General features: G+C 40.5%; 1 long non-coding RNA gene across 1 annotated transcript in view; it reads right to left on the bottom strand.

Annotated features, from left to right (window-relative positions):
* Window positions 1–15,570, bottom strand: part of LOC116454042 — a 32,772-nt gene extending 17,202 nt beyond the window's left edge. Inside the window, exons 1-2 of the long non-coding RNA XR_004243998.1 lie at window positions 14,776–15,570; window positions 12,220–12,284 (exon numbers count right to left, since the gene is read on the bottom strand). This is a non-coding gene — a long non-coding RNA (uncharacterized LOC116454042). The remainder of the gene's footprint in view (window positions 1–12,219; window positions 12,285–14,775) is intronic.
* Between the last annotated feature and the right edge of the window lie 377 nt (window positions 15,571–15,947).

Genomic DNA, 15,947 nt, shown 5'->3' with positions numbered 1-15,947 from the left:
TGGAACCGTGTATTCCATAGTGTGGCTAGTAATGTTTTCTGAAATTATGTTCTTCAGCTGGGTCATTCTTATACAGATAATCTCTTCTACAATTATGTTTTGAAGATCTCAGAAAGCTTTTCCAAAAAATTAATTATTTGTAGTGTGTCTTACAGGAATACTTGTGTATGGGACTGCTCTGCGACTTTGATGGCTTTATTAAAAATTTTGGCACTGATGGGCATATAGTTAATAGGAAGTCAAGTTTTTTTGCTAACTCACAGAAATACCAAATCCAGCATTCTGGTTTTGGAACACTCCCTTAAGGACTTTGTGACCATAACCTAATAAATGGATTATATTCATTCCCATGAGTTTTCCCCATCTCTGACAGGTAATTCAGTGTTCTACACTAAGGTAAAATAGGGTGATCAAAATGCAGCTTCTTTCATGCTCTACCAATTCACCAAGAAGCATTAGGATTGATGCCAAGACTTTCAAAATCTTGAATCAAACGCAGAGGCTGAGCCCCAGAGGTTTAAATAAGGACACTGACATCTTTGAATATCTGGATGGAGGCAACACTGTCATAGAGCAGGAATACTCACAGCCCAGCTGCAAATGGGTAAAAATTGCACTGAAAGCAATCATCTTGGGAGTATGAGGCAAGAACTCCCACAGTTTTCTTTCCTCTTCCTCAGGCTAGTAATAAAAACCCCACAGAACAGAAAAAGTTTCCTTTAGTTTGAATTTTAGATGTTAAAAAATATCTATGTCACTTTCATAGAGCACCTGATGAATTAGGTCTCAAATAACATGAAAATTGTTATATAACCCAGTAATCAGTGGACTCAATTGTTTATAATATGCCAACAGTAAATGCAGGAGGAATTTATAATCATATTTTCATGGGGAGTGAGCCAAAACTCCTTCTGCAACTCAAACAAACTGCTTTACTTTTTCATTTTGGACAGGTTTAAAATGCAAAGAGAAATGACAACATGTCAGATAAATTTCTCTTGTGGCATTTTCCCCATAAGGGTGACACAAAAAAAAGTCAGATGATTAGTTTGTTATGCCCAGTGTATTTACAGGTACTGTACAGGTGGATGGTTACAATAGGCTGATGACAAAATTGCTGTAGAAAAAAAAACAAAAAAAAACCACACCAAAAAATTTGCTTCACTAGCTCTACATTTTGTATTCTTCCTGTCAATTCTCCATTTTTTCTGCCCTCTTCTCAAAATGCTCTTTTCTTTCTCAGCATATCTCTCCAGTAGACTTTTTTTTTTTTTCTTATTTTCCTGCCTATTTTAGACTCCCTCAACAATGGAAATTAAGTGGGGTTGACTGAATTGGTTCAAACACAATAGAAATACAGTTCCAGAGTCTGGAACTTAAAGACAGATTTCCCCTGACTGATGTCTGCTAGTCCTTACTGTTTTGAGACAGTATTTTAAAATTATTTCTCAGATGTTTCTTCTTCCAGCGAAATGGTCCCATTCACAGCAGGGAAAGACACAATACCTTCCTCATTTCCTTGCTGTTCCTCAGCTGCTTTTTCTTGTTGGCTTCCTTCTACCATCCTCCACTCATTCCCATCCCTAGCCTGAAACTTCTCTCAAAAGTGGCTCCAGTCAGGAATGCGCTTGAGCACCCAAAGCCAATCCATGACCCTCTAAACGTCCCAGTACCAGCAGGGCAGTGCTCCTGCACTGGCTTGTCTACGCTGGGATTGGTAGCATGGTAGCATTGCAAAAGGCCTTCTCTTGTCTTCCATTTTTACACAGAAGCTGTTCTGGTACTTGCAAGGGGAGGAGAGCAGCTCTGCCTGGAGCCTAACCAGGCCCTTTGCCAGGGAGCAGGACAGGAGCAGAGGGCATGTCCCTTCAGCACACGCTTGCTGCCTGGCACAGTGAGGTAGGGAGCGTGAGGGATGGTGACAGGAAAGGCTTTTTATCAAGGTGCACCAGTCTAGCTAAGGAAAAGTAAAGAAATGAGAGGTAAACCAGATACTTGCAGCCTGATGAGCATTTTTTTGAGTTCTCTGCCCAGTGTGATCCCCTGATACCTTCCTGATCTACATGTGAGCCCTCAAGCCTCACACTCCTGCCTGGTTTTGATTTTGCTCATCATGGGGTTTTTTGTTTTGCTGAGTCCTTTCTCCTCTGGGGAGATCTTGACACTTCGGCCAGCCTATTAGTGCCCCAGGCAGCCCTGAGCCAAGACTAACAAAAGTTTCCTTACTTTTCCATTAATTTCTGCTCACAAGAAGGGAGAAAGAGTTGACACCCCAAGGACGGAGGGGGTGAAAACTGTTCAGACCAAGGCACAGCTATAATTTCAGTCTGTGAATGTGAGTTGTAGTGGAGAAAATCAAGATGCTGTTTTTCCCAAGCCCTGCGGACAGGCCAGGGTAGGGACATACTGGAGAATGTTCTCTTCACACAGAAACATTTCACAGATTCCTACAGACACTGATTCCTCTTCCAAAGTCCAAATCCCGCTTTGGCTCAACACCTATGTTTATGCCACAGCTTTAAAGGCCAAGATCTTGACTCAAAGTGGTGCAAAACTGCCAGTTTTTCTCCTTGAATTCAAGGCAAAGAAACCTTTCCTGCACTTGGGCAAAGGCACTTGTGTTCAGCGATGAGGCTAAGAGATTTGTGCTTGAAACATTCTTGGTAATACAACTTCAAGATGCTTGGCAGGGCTGAACTCCCGTGAAAGAATCTGATGCAAGAAAACAGATGAAAGCTGCGACGTGGTTGAAGGGAATTGCAGAGATTGGACTGAAGACAGGATTTGGCCTCTACCACTGAACATTCATGAGGCCAAACATGATATGGAAACTGTTTCAGTAAAATGTACTCCACAGAATCAACATGCCAGGGAGCCTGAACAGCTTCATTTATCACTGTTCCACTGCTGGTGCTTGTCTTTACACAGGGTTATAACTTCTTCCATTAAATCCTGTGTATGGCTCTGAGTCTCTATTTATTTCTAAGGATGCAGAAAGAAGATGTTTATAACCATATCTGTGTATATTCCTTTTTAAAAAGAGAGCTGTATGTTTAAAACCCTTCTGACCAGGAATATATGAGTTTGAATGTTCTTAAGCCATTGAGAGTAATCACAAAATTGATTGCTACAGATAGGTGTTGTGAAGAGGAATAGTAAATGTTAAAAATACTGTCTTTAGTATAGAAGAATGTCTGTGGCAGTACCCTAGCTTTACAAATATGGAGACAACTATGGAAAATTTCAGACTCTTTGCTATCACAGAACGAAATTATTCAAGGATGTAGCTGCTTTTTCACTCTCCATCTCCATGTGATTCATTTATCCTTTGTGTGTTCCTTTAAAGTAGCACAAATGCCATTGGTGAGAAGAGCTTTCCATGGTATTTTTCCCATAAATTTGTTGAATGTTGTTCAAAAAAAGATTTTACACATATACATTTATTTTCATGTGGAAATCTTCAACTCATGAAATGAAGATAAGTCTTTGCTCTCATATCCAGTGTTTATTCTAGTTACACATTTTAAAAGTGATGATAGTGATTTGCGCCACTAAACAAAGAGCATGTTAGTATTGCAAGCAGTCGTTTTCCATCCAGCTAAGCTTTCTTTGGAATGTAGCTGTCACTTTTTCCCTTTTTCAAACCCTGAAGGAAGTATCCACATTTATTCAAATAAAAGATCCAAAATCTTGGACTCCTTAGAGCAAAATAAGCCAGAAGGTGGAGTTGCAACTGTAATTATGATCCCTTCAGTGCCTGAGGACAAGGTCTTTAGCTAGCTAGATGCATTCCACTGCTACCAATGCAGTCTGTTCATGTTTAAAAATGTTTATTTTGCCCTATCTAGTCATAGCTCTCAATGGTATTGACAGATATAAGCAATGTGTGCATCCAATAAACATATGAAAAGAATCATTGAAAACATCCCTTTCTTATGGGTCCAACATCGGGTTCAAAGGATCTGTTTCATAAACTACTAGCTACTCTCTTATTTGATGTAAATGTGATAAATTTAATGCTTATCCCAACCAAGCAATAGTTTTTAAATTGTTTTAGAACTGTACATGTACTTAAAATAGAATTAATCAGATCAATTTTACATATGAAAATTCACAAATTACAGAGATCAGGAAATTGTAGAGATCAGAGAAAAAGGGAACCTTTATGCAATTCAGGTAACAAGCAGGTTGTCCTGAGAAGAAAGTATGGGAACACTACAAAGCTGCAATGGCATGAGAACATCTTCTTCTATTAGCTTTCCACTTTTTGTGCAGTGGGTTTTGGTAAGAGTCTGCTTTTAGCTTCACTTGCACTTAAAACTATTTTAATGTTTTTTGCTACAAGTAAATATTACTAAAGATGGAAAAAACCTCTAAGACTGTGAGCTGAGAAATATAGCACAGTGTAATTCTGCCTGCCCATCGTCTCCACCTTTTTAGTTTGAAATTATTAGGAAATTTTTTCATGGAATGAAAACTCTTAGACATTATACATTGCACCCTCCTGTCAAAATGTGATCAGCAGAGCTCAAGAGTGACTGGGTCAATACCATAAAAATTAGCACTTGTTTGAAATGTGAGAACATTGTCTTGTTGCAGGCATTCAGAAATGATACCTAAATGTCAAGATTTTTCCCTGTCGTTTACCTATTTCCCTTTGAAAAAAGTTCATGCAACAGGTCTGAGATAAGCTATTTGGTTGTAAAACTAGTGTGAAACCATGCCTACAATAAAGGAACTGAGAATTATAAATTATTTAGACAACTATGAAGCAATTTTATAATTCTGTTATACTGCAAGTTACTCAGCTGTTCCAAAGGCTTGGAGGTTCTGCATGTGTGCATGCAGGAGTGTGCACGTGTATGCATGTGCACATGTGGGTTGTATCTATATGAGCTTTTCATGGCAGTCACATACGTCCAAAAAGCTATTGCACATGTCTGTCCTTCAAGTTAAATGAGAAGAGCATTCTAGTCCCTTCAGGAGTAGGAGGCTGGAGACAACAGAAGATGCAATCTGGATCGTGACAGAGCTCGGCCAGAAGCAGGCTGAGCTTGACCAGAATCCCCTGTGGCATGTGGGGGTTAGGAAGCCAGCTTGGATGGGGGGAGGAGGAGGCTTGGGTGTGCGTGTGCATGTGCATGTCTCACCTCACTGCCCTTGAGGAGCAGCAGCCAGGGAAACAGCCCTGCCAGGGGCCCAAGCCAGAGCAGTACGGCTCTATGGAATACACACCGCACTACAGACTCAGGCTTGGAAACTTTGAGTAAGAAAAGTGCCTGTTGTTTGTTTCTGCTGCATTCAGAGAAACAAGATTCTGAGTACATGCTTTGTAAATAAACCAAAGACATTCCTGACTCCTATCATCAATTTCTCCTCCTAATGGAAAAATCCAGCAAGTTTCCACTCTGTGAATAGGGGCAATATTATAAGCATGAACACAGGGCCAAGTCAAGTGCTGTCCTCACTTATACTGGTACAGCCCAACTCACATCAGTGCAGGAAAAATGGTTCCTCTATAGAAGAGTCAGAGAGATACTTTCTCTCGTGTTTGAATTGCCAAACTCAAAAAGCTATATGTAGAGGGATCAACCGTGCTCATTCCTTTGGCTGGAAACAGAGTTGTGCTTCCAACAAAGTGAGTAGAATTTGATTTCTCTGAAAAGTTTTAATTTATGTACCAGCATTTTTCTAGTCCTGAATGTATGGAGTTAGTTTGCTCAAATCCCTTCTCTTCAGCCTTCCCAAATGAAAAGCAGTTCTCACATCACCGCACCAGGCTGCTTCATGAGAAGGTATGAGACCTGATTTTCTCAGACTGAAATACTATGAAGTCTTTTGGGTAACACATATTGGGCGCTCAGTTTCTGGTGGTCAAAGGTAGTTTTCCATAAGTGCATGTCTTTGGAAAGTAAAATTATATATATTTATATTAAATGTATACTATAATGTCTATTTTTATTATAAATACTATAACTGGAGGGAGAGATAAAACAGTTCTCCTATATGGCAAGCTTGAGTCATGCATGGTTCATGAATAGTAAGTTTTCAAAAAAGATCTTGGAATAAGTGTAAGTGCTGGCCACATACATCCTTTAGGATTGGAGTTTATTACCTTTTGATAATGCATTGTCCATATCAATGCCATATTACAGTTAAACACTAGCAGAAGCCTTGACATTTTCTACCATCTGTTTAAAAGCCACCTTTGAAAAATCACCTTTATTCCAATAAAACATTGCTTTTAAAGTCTTCTAACTTTTCCTCCTGTGATACTGCAATGAAAAAAGTGCATATGAGGTTGAGTGCAGCCACTTATATAAGGGGTTAAACTGTGTAACAGCAGGCAGGGTTGTACCAAGGGCGTTCGCACAAGAACCTTGGCCACCCTGATCCCATCGTGCAGAAAGGCAGGGAGGAGAGCACAGAGGAGAGATTTAGGGCTGGATCAAGTAGGTCGTCCACAAAGACTTTCACTAATATAACCCTCTCTAGTACAAGAGAAGTCCTACTGCAAGAGTAGGGGTCCTAACCACTGCAATAGCACAGGTGAAATAGTCAAGCTAGTGATAAGTAGACTGTGAATTGAAAGATAGTCTTGTCAGTCTATTACTGAGTTCCCTGCCGGCTCCGTGGCTCACACGCACGAACACACAGACGCAGGGATGGCTTCAGTAATATTAAGCTGACGGCAAGGAGTTGAGAAGGGTCCTTGTGTAGAGTTCCACAGAAAGCAGTTTATTGCTACAACTTGTGAAGGTTTCCAGAGGCAAATGACCCCGAGCACGTGGCAGCTCAGGGTAAGTACAGGGGTGAGGCTGACACCAGGAGCCAACCGGGGAACCTGAACCGGGGTACAGCACCATAACTGAACATGGCATTCTGGGAGAGGCTTCTGTCCCTCACCATAACCAAAGTCTTTGGCACCAGAGACTGTCTTAACAAGAGCTCCCTCTGTCTCTTGTACCACAGGTCAATCGGCCACCACATCAGTCTTATCACTTTCATTTTCAAGAACCTACCTCTTAACTTGATTTCTTGCCTGGGGTATCTTGCAGAAATAGGACAGCAACCAAGAAAGCACAGTAGCCCAAGTGGCATCAAAGAATGGCCAGAGGGAAATGGCCTCTCCACAACTACAGAAGTTGGAAAGACACAAAAGATGTCACCATGTGCTAGAGATGAAAAGAAATAATACCTCTGAGAAAAACAAATTCTTACAAGGCATTTGATCCTTAGTTATAAATGAGGAGGGAACAACAACCCCAAAGTTGAAAAATCAAGGTTCTAAAGGAAGTTGACTTTAAAGTCCAGATAAATAACCAGACTAAAGGAGTGATTGTCCTTCTGGTCTCATGACTTCTGCATTCCTGAATGTGTGGTGGCCCAGATTTAAGAAATGGGAACGGGTGGGCTTTTTTTAAAATGTAGACAATTAAACTGAAAGCAGGAGGATGTGGCAGAAGACACGTGGTAGGTCTATGACTTGTTAGCACAGTAATGAGTTCTACATATCTGTTTCTGGTAGGAGGTTGTCCAGAGATGAAGTGTACAGAAACCAGGGAAGGACATCAAAGTCAAAACCTGAAAGAGTCCTTCGAAAATCAGTAGGGGAACATAAGAAGGAGTTTCCAGAGGACTTGTTAGAAGAGTGATTACAGAGTTGAGAGAATCACAGAAGACAGAGAAGACAAGAAATGAGGACAGGATTGAAGGCAGGTGCTCTAATTGCTGAGAAGGGAGAGAAAGAATGAAGTTGGGAAGAGCAATCCAAAAGGAGTAGGACTTAGGCAAAGGAGATGGGGATGAGGATTTACAAGGTCTGAAAATACTTCACAGATACAGACCCCACTTACCCACAGGGTGTTTGTGCAATTGATGAAGTGCAAGTCCAGTTACACCCCTGCCTCAACACCTCCCAGCCAGCCAAGGATTTCTCCACTCAGCTGGACCGATAACCACTTCCCGGCAATGGAAACCCCACTGCCTGCTGGGTGCCCCAATTCCTCTTCCTCCCACCCCAGATGCTCCTGGTCCCACTCGCTCCCATGCGCAGGCTCTGGTGCTTACCCAGCCCTGCATTAAGCCCGAATAGAACTAACCCAACAAAGCAAATAGTTTTCCACCAGCTTAGTGTACTCTTAAGCAATACTTTAAATAGCAAAGAAAATACATGGGATGACATATGGAGACACTTTCCCACAGAGGCATTAAAGGGAGGTTAGCACAGTGCTTAGTTTCAAGACATATGAGTATCTTTGATGTCTGTAGCCCCACGTTTACTACTGCTTGCAGTCTCAGAATACCAGATGGAGAGCAGGATGGATATATAGAGGCCAGTGGTTACTCTGAGCAACAAAATAAAAAGGCTACAATGCTTATAAGATCGGAGACACACAGAAGCACGTTATTTCAGCATACACAAAAAGCTGTGCAAATTGAAATAACAAGTTCTCGTCACACTGGTAAACCCCTCATACATTTAACTGAAACTGCAAGTACATCAACCATGTGTATTTGGTCACAGCCATAACATAACAGATCACAAGTGTGGAAACAAAAGCTGTATCACAAAACACAGCAGCACAAGGCAACATCCAGTTGTGACAGGGCTGCCTGGCAGTCCCTGCAACATCTAGCTTCTACATTGGGATCTACCTTGGGCTTTAGACTGCATGCTGATGTAAAAAAAAAAATCTTCTAAAATCTAGAAAATTCTTCATCCTAGCAGCAAAAAATGATGTTTGGTCATACATACATAGATTTAGATTGGGGGTGTAGAGTTCTTTATTCTAAATATGAGATTGTCACTGGATTTTTTGGGAGTATAATAGAATGTTAACAGTGCAAATTACTGATAGTATTAACATGTAATGTAGTTATTCCCCCCAGAAGGATGAAATTAATATCATGACGAAAGTGTATATGTGGAGCCAGCTACACACTGCAATAGTACATTTACATATAGAGAACAGCCAAAACATGCAGGGACTCCATTTCTATTCCTTCCTCCATTTATGGAAGAAGGAATAAGAGCCTAGTGTTTCACTCTCTTGGGTCTGTTTCCATGTTTGCTCACAGAGCAATCACTGATTTTAGCCATATCTAACTCACTTTTCAGCCTCACCTCAGTGCTTACTGCCAGCATTTGCATTTTCAAGACTTTGCAGTGTTGCCTGTTCATCACGAGCACAGTAGGATACACACTTGAGCTCAGAAGGCCGTGGTACATGTGTATCTAGCAGAAGGAACTTTTTATTTGGACAATTAGGTGACACATGTCACTCAGCTTTCTGACCAGAGTTTGGGAAGGGCAGGCAGCCAGGGTACACATGCCAAGGGCAGCTCTGTCATACCTGTGCCTTGGTGGGGAGGGCATGGCCATAGTGTGGTGCTGACCCAGTTTGTTCAGGTTCACAGCATTTTTGTGGAGACACATGGAAGCTCTGATCTCCCCAGGCTGCACAGCCCATGCACCTGTGCTGTGTGGGAGCCCAGCCTTCCTTGGTGCAGACAATGTGGAATGTACAAGCAGCGGTGAGAAAGGTCCACAAAATATGGGGAGAAACCACAGCCAGGGTGCAGCTGAGCCACTGTTGATGGCAGAGCCAGGGAGGAAAGCAGGGAGCAGAGCTCCCTTTCAGTAGAAAACTCTCTGGAAGTGCTGGCCAGTGATTCCAGGAAAAGTTGTTGCATGTTGCTGCTCATCCCTTATGGGGTTCAGGAAAGCAGACTCTTTATTCTTTGTGAATAAGCCGGATTGCACCAGAGAATGACCATCGATCTCACATCCACAGGAAACACCCAAAAAGGCCTTAGATGCTGTCTTACATCTAAGACTATGACAGTAGAGCTGGTCCAGCTTCTAACATCCAGAAACACAGAGCTGGACTCTGTCCCACCCTGCTGGCATGGGGAAGGGGCTGTCCTTTCTACAGTAGCCTGACTTGGCCACAAGACCACACATGTGGGGTTAAATCCCCAGGGAAATATTGGGGTTCTGATGGTTCAAGGCAGGAACTTCAGGGTAGGTCTGGTCAAACTACTCCCTTGTACAAAAATTGTACCATCTGCCTCGGATAGCTTTAGTATCGCTGATGTTTGAAAACAATTGGAGGTGACAGGTATGATAAATCTCTTTGGAACAGCTTTACTGGAGGGACAGAGAAAGGCCAGCCCCATCCTGCAGGTACCTCACTCAAACAGTCCTTAACTCCTTCTCTGGGGGTTTGGTTTTGTCTTTGATTAAGGTGATCAGGATTTCACCAACGATAACCTCGCCTTTCTGTGAAGCAAGGCAAGGTAATGAAGTTCACAGCTCTCCTGGCCTGGCCAAAAATGTAAGGTACTTTAATGCAAAGCGGTACTTGAAGGCAGCTTAGGGCAGGCAAGGCAGAAGTCCCATCTCGGATCCAAACCTCAGATGGAAAGTGCATGGGCAAAATACAATCACTCATGCTGATCCACTCTCATTGGCATGCCGAACTCTTTGGAAAAATTATGCGGGATCTTTGTCATGAATGACAACGGCTGATTTCACATCTTATCCTGAAAGACTCCACTAAAGATCCTGAGGAATTTCTTAAGTAACCACATATGTTGAACTGTTACTTATCTTAATGAAAAAAAGACAGTCACTTAACAGAAAGATATCCAGAGATGAGTTCACGCTATGGATTATACAATATGTATACACACCCCCCCACCTCAAAAAAAAAAAAAAAGGAGACAATTCTAATTTATACAAGCGCAAAATTTCCATCTGAAAATGCTAAACGTAATTGTTTCCCATCATTTGAAGGAAGTCCTGGCTCCACTGAAGTCGTGGCAAAGCTCCCATTAACTTAAAATGAATCAGGACTTAAACCTTTGCCTTTAAGAACATGCCGAAATATTTTTAAATTTTCTTTAAAAAAATTTGAAAGAAAAATCTGCTTGTATTTAAAAGTTTTGATGCCAAGTTTTTTCCCAGAGTGAATTACTTCAGCCTTGATATAAATCTATCAAAATAGGTTTAAAATATGTAAAGATGAACACACCCTTACAGAATAGCTCTGCTCTCTTCAGCTCAGGTTCATGCAACAGAACGTTGCACAGACAATGAAGTGAATAAAGGAGAAAAGATAAAATAACAGACCAAATAATATCCAACCTGGATATAATCTGCAATTTAGAAGTATTCAACATACTGTTGTCCTAAGTGCTTCATAGGAAAAACATTTGTTTCCCTAGCTTCAATTTTACTTAGATTCCCAATGTTCAAGAAATAGAATTAATCTATTACCTCAAGTAAAATTAACTAATTACAAATAATTAATCTGAGTAAAAAAAAGGCACCTTTTCCATTTCATTTAATGTCTTGCATAATACAAGAAAGTGGACAGACTAGTGGTCAACCTGTCCCTGTATCCTGGTTTTGGCAATTTTAAGAGCATTGCTTTAAAGACAAAGTATAAAGCCAGGACAAACATAGAAGTATCAGGTCAACATCTTCTAAAATGCAGTAGATGCAGAAAGATCATTGAAAGATTTTACTCCTTCCACAAATTCAACTGAGATTTTCTAAATCTGTTCTGTATTTGACAATATTATCCTGTGGAGATCAATGAACTAATGCTGCAGTTTGGTGTTAGTGTAGATCGTGTTAAAAATTCTACTTAAATAAAATATTTGCATCCTTTCCATTGTAATCTTGATTCATTTGTAGCAATGTTAATCAAGAAACAGTTCCTCTGTACTTTCACATGTAAGTAGAGAAACAGTTAGTGTCTTTTGACTTTGTCTTAAAATTAACCAAGCTCCTAAACTCAAAATAATATCCAAACAAGTTATGTAGTTTTCCCAGATGCATTAACACAGCTCACTGATCATTGCAATAATAGTAGGACATGAGGGCAATACAATTTTGCTGTATTGGTTACAGGGATACCAAAGGAAGAAAAAAAAAAGACTCGATACTGCAGAATGTTGTAGAAACGATTTCTCTTCTTTCTGATTATGATTAAATCTTGGTGTGCTTTGAAATCCCTAATGTGTAATGCAAACCAGGATTTGGGGTGTTAGGAATGCATCCCCACCCTTCTTCCAAAGGCTCTGTAAATTATCATCTGCAGACCCCAAATCCTTGAGTGGAGGGGGGAAGAAAGGAGAGGAAGGCAGGGAGTGGAAGAGGGAGAGGAGGGGGAGAGAGAGAGGAGAGAGATTAGAAGCACTTTTCACCTCTTGGTCCCGTCAGTGTGCTCAACGCCGAGAACCGTGCTTCCAATCCGGTGTTATCGTTAGGCCTGATTCAAAGGAAGTGAAATAGTCTACTGAGAAAACAGTGGAAAAAGTAAAGGTCCTGAAGAAGTAAGTGCTGCATGTTGAAACGTATGCATGTCACACCCCATTTGTCTTTCATATTGAAGAATAAAGCAGCCTGTCCCGCAGCAGTTATTATACACCATATTCTTTATTTTAAAAATGCAAGAAATTTGGCACAAAGAACAAAAAAATCAACTGATGAAAAGCATTTATGTCATGGTTTAAATTAAGACCTTTGTAATGCAAGAATTACATCAGCAGTGGGCTTAGCTTAATGAAAATAAGACAGTGTTTTTCAAGACCATGAACGAACAAATCCCCTCTGCTTTCTGAAAGAGAGAAAAGACAGATATAGACAAACAGATAATTTAAGCTGAAATCAGAGCAAATCACACTTTGATACCTTTAGGAATTACTGAAGTTTCTATTCTACTGACAATTCTGGGTCAACGAAATCAAGTGAGAAGTTATTTTATATTCATATGTGGATTTGAAATATTGTCAGGGGATATTGGGTATTACAAAGTCTCTTCAATATTGTCATCGCTTGAATTTCTGGCTAAGATTAATTGAAATTTTAGATTCTTTTCTCTTTTGACGTGTTTTTGTTTTGGGGTCCACCTAGCAAAAATTAAAAGGGCAATGTTCTACATTATCAACTATTTAAAATGTTTATTAGCATATTATTTTGATATAATGATACTTAGGGATTTAATAAAACAATCATTTTCAATGAGAAGAAGTGAATTAATAAGAGCCATTTGGGGCTACTAGCAATGATGTAGTAATGATCTGATTAATGTGAAAATCTACGGGTGGAGGTAGCAAAAAGGAAGTGAAGTCTCTCCGCTTTGATGTGTATTGTTTGATATAAACTTTCGTCTATTCTTTGTGCACATTTTTATCTTTATCGTTCTGCCGAATGGCTTATGTGAATATAAGCAGCAATTTTTGTGATGAGAAAGGAACATTGTAAAGCAAGATAAAATAGTGGTTTCTAATAGAGATGAGAATAGAGTTCAAAATCCAGACAGAAAACTTTCTCCTGTAATACGGTAAGTACAACTGTATGTTATTTTTATATTTCTATACTGCATTAATGTGACAGAAAACTGCAAAGCAATTGGATCCAGTCCATGTTTTGCTACTATTGATGACAAAAGCAACTGGTTTAGCCACAAAACATCGTATATATTTTGGGTGTGTGTTTGTGTTAATGTGTGTGTCTCCAAATATATATGTGTGTTATCTACCTTCTGTAAAAATACCTTAGGCAACTGAAAAAAAAGTTGATTTAATTATCTCATTCTTAAGGGGGAAAAAAGTGCAGTATTTCATTACTCTGTTACTTTTTCTGTATGAACTAACTGTGAACTAACCATCCACATGTTGAAAAATGAAGTTGCATTAAATATTTGGGGAGATAAATAAATGAGACGGGCATGCACAGCACAGAATAGGCACCAATATTTATCTTTTATAAGCATGTTTTGTTCATGTATCATTTCTGAAAAATGTGATCAAGCCACTGCCAGTACTCAAGATGATGATGAATATTAACACATTGCTAGTCAATCTGTTTTAAAGATTTTCTGATTTAGTTATGAAGAATAAATTATTTCTTATCTGGGCAAAACTAGCTATCCAAATCTTGAAAGATCCTTCAACCTAACAACATTTCTCTATGTGTCTGTTTGGGTTTCCAGGAAGACAGTCCATTCTGTGATAAAACAAGCCTTGTTCCCTGTGCACCCTCAGTAATGAAAGGATGAGCAGCAGAGGGTTTCTAAAAAAAAAAAAAATATGGCAGTGTTTTAGAAAATAATTGTCATCTTTCACTTCCAGAGAACTTCTGATATATGTTTAGTTCTTAAGAACTGCGGAGTAAACAACTGACTTTCATTTTCCACATCCTTTGGGCTGTGGAAATGAAAGGGTGAAGGGAAGGGATGAGGAAAGACCAGGCCTGAATCTGTACCCAGAGCAGGTCAGCAGTCAGGGCTGGTGCTGATGAGAGCTGCTTGAAAGCAGCAGCTGCAGGACTGGAGCTGATGCCAAAGGTGATCTGGCACGCAAGAAGGAAGGGAGATAAGAGGGTCGGATTTGCTGCTCTTTTTATTTGTGCACACACACACACGTTTCTTATTGATCAAATACTACCCTTCCTCTCACAATTGGTGTCTCTCAGGGAGCACTCAGAAGGCTGTTAGGAGTCTGCCCACTCCTTGAAAAATAGCACACAATACACAATGTTTACCAAGGAATCCCTCCCTCTCGCTAAGTATTGTTTTCAAGAAATTTAGGTAGGAGGTAATGAAACAAAACAACTTCAAGCTGTCTAAATTGAAAAAAATGGGGTTTCTTCCAAGAATTCGTTTCCCTTTGATTTCTGTAATGTCATGCCAGATATCTTGTGCTTGCATCATTCCTAATATCCACAATCACCAGGAAATAAAGGGGGTCAGTACCTACCTTCCTGAGAGCAAAAAGGAGAAAAATATGCCAGTCTTCTTTCATTCAAGAGAAACCCAGGCAACAGATGAAAAGACTCTAACACCTAAACCATGGATCACCTTGAACAAAAGCTGATGCCAACATTGGTGTTCTCTGATGGGATGGCAGCTGTGAGCTGGGAGGGCAGAGGCTGGGGTGGGAGGCAGAGGAGGTTGGTCCCCATCCAGGATTTCTTCCCCTTTTGTGCTGAGCGGTGTCTGCACGCTGCCCTATTGCTGTAACACTGTGGTCCTTGGACATGCAAAAAATAAGAGCAGCTTTTCTTATTGGGAAAACAGCTACTCTGTTTTGCCAAAGGATTTGACAGATGCTGCTTGTGAAAAACTGTCTTTTCACCCAGTCACTGGTAGGCGGATTTGGGCATTAAGCTGCTCTCCTGCCCTGCTGAAGTTTCTGAGCTTTCAAAGCACTTTCCCGGACAGAACGGGCACCAACATGAAAAACGTTAGTGCCAAGGAACTCCTTCTTGTGGGCAAGGTTCTGACAGCTGAGTATGCCAGGCAGGATCCTGAGTGTGGTGTTTCATGATGTTGTTTACAAAGTAGATATTGCTCCTGATGCGCTAAATCAAAAGAGCAGGTCTTAAAATGTGGTCAACAAAACATGATTTCTAAAGAGCTGGCTACTCACCTGGTACTAAATTCGTTTCTTTTGCTAACTGCTAAATTGCAATAGACACAGACAAAAACCTATTAAAGATTTTCCTTACATTAATTTTCTTAGTATTAATTTTCCATGTTGGCAAGGGTTCTCATTACCGCAAATATGTTATGCAACTGCAGGGCCAGATCTGCACTGCAACTGCTATCTATTAAGGTATAAGCCACATCATGAAAATATTAGAGGATGTCTGCATTAAAAAATTACTATCTCCTCTTTAAAGCAGGTTTATATTAATAGGAATTCTCAGCCTAAAGTGTTTTGGGAGAACAAGCTATCGCTAAGAAGCTTGGTGCAGAGCTAATGATCACAGGGCCCGATCTTTGGAAGCGTGTGCGCTCATAAATAGTTTTATCGGAGGCAGAAGCCGTGTGGAGTTCCAGGGCTCACTCTGTCGAATGACAAGGATCCGTGTTTGCAAAATGGCCGCGCAGGCAGCCCTGGGAGGGTGAAGAGTGCACTTTGGTACG

This window comes from Corvus moneduloides, chromosome 1 (assembly GCF_009650955.1).
Source record: "Corvus moneduloides isolate bCorMon1 chromosome 1, bCorMon1.pri, whole genome shotgun sequence".
NCBI lineage: Eukaryota > Metazoa > Chordata > Aves > Passeriformes > Corvidae > Corvus > Corvus moneduloides.
The sequence above is the reverse complement of the archived record's forward strand: the minus strand, read 5'-3'. Positions and strand labels throughout refer to the sequence as shown.